Here is a 1,470-nt window from a genome sequence, read left to right as displayed (position 1 = left end):
CACAAGTCAATTCATAGTTCAACATGCTGAGCAACACATCACGAGGCGCACGGCTCACGAACTCTGTCTACGTCACAAACAAGATTGCTTCCAGTGCCCAGGGCGGTATCTTCAGTCGGCCGTGAAGCCGACTAGTGTGACGTCACAAGTTCGTTGCAAGGCCCGTATAGCGTGTTGGCTCCGACTAGCTGCGGGACCAACGAGATACACGGGCCCCGCAACGAACTTGTGACGTCACACTAGTCGGTTTCTCCGTGCAGGGTCCACGAGAAATCAATATGTAATTGAAAATGTACACATTAAAGGTCTAAACTCTGTAGAGTGCTGTCGAGAAATTGCATGCATTTAAAAACACAGTCAAGAATTATTAAACTCGTCTGAAATAGTCACTCGCTCCCAGCCGGAGACTGCTGCTAGCACTCGTAGGACCAGTAGTGTCTGGTGCTGTGACGCACGCGTCACGACCTGTTTCTCTCGTGGGCCTCGGCTAGCTGTCACTTGTCTCAAGCCCTATATCCCGTTGGCTATGCCCAGGGCAATACCGCGGTTGCCATAGGCCAACTGCTTTTTCGCAAGGAATAAAGTCGTACGTCTGAACTATGGGAAGAACGAGGCAGCGCGCTACTAATGCATGTTTTGCGTCTGCGTGTATGTGACCAAGCTTAAAGTAGCGTAAACCGACTTAGGTTAACGAGAACATGTGTTACGAGAGAACCAAGAAGAGCAAAGAGCGGCAAGTGTTTCTCTGCAAATGAGTACTCTGTCAGAAAGAAAGAAATTGTCTCGCGAAGACTGTTATACGAGAGGCTGCTGCGTGGCACAAACCGCTATATCATCCACCGGCACCGCAGCGTCGGCCGGAGTGAAACCTGCGGGAGCGCCGACTCATCAAGACGGGGAGATTACTTACTTGTCAGCATCGGTGGTTCAGTGGTAGAATGCTCGCCTGCCACGCGGGCGGCCCGGGTTCGATTCCCGGCCGATGCAACGTTTTTCATAATTTTCTTCCGAATCGTTCCGGAAGCGCTAGTGAACCGATGAAGAGATACTCGCTTATTTCTTGACAGTTCCATTAGAAAAAGGAGTCTTTGTTAAATTCAGATTAATTTATTCAGAAAGTGACTTTCTACCCGTGCGTGTATTTGTAGTCCACGCTTCTACTCGTAAAACTGGAACGGTAATTGTTGCAGTCTATCCTCTCTTTAAGTTACTAAAGATTTAAGAAAACGTCGTTAATGTTCTGAAATCAATCTAAGGATAACCATGGCGTCCAGTTGGCCGTTGTAGAGAGGAGCCGGCCGCTGTGGCCGAGCTGTTCTAGGCGCTTCAGTCCGGAACCACGCGGCTGCTGCGGTCGCAGGTTCGAATCCTGCCTCGGGCATATATATGTGTGATGTCCTTACGTTAGTTAGGTTTACGCAGTTCTAATTCTAGGGGACTGATGACCTCAGATGTTAAGTCCTATATGTT

At 49.2% G+C, this 1,470-nt stretch overlaps 1 non-coding gene across 1 annotated transcript; it reads left to right on the top strand.

The window, feature by feature from the left end:
* The first annotated feature begins 916 nt into the window (after positions 1 to 916).
* Positions 917 to 987, top strand: Trnag-gcc. Its single transcript has one exon. It is a non-coding gene; the product is annotated as a tRNA-Gly (tRNA).
* The last annotated feature ends 483 nt before the right edge of the window (positions 988 to 1,470 follow it).

Source organism: Schistocerca americana, chromosome 1, assembly GCF_021461395.2.
Source record: "Schistocerca americana isolate TAMUIC-IGC-003095 chromosome 1, iqSchAmer2.1, whole genome shotgun sequence".
NCBI lineage: Eukaryota > Metazoa > Arthropoda > Insecta > Orthoptera > Acrididae > Schistocerca > Schistocerca americana.
Note: the sequence above shows the minus strand (reverse complement) of the source record. Positions and strands in the feature narration are given on the sequence as shown.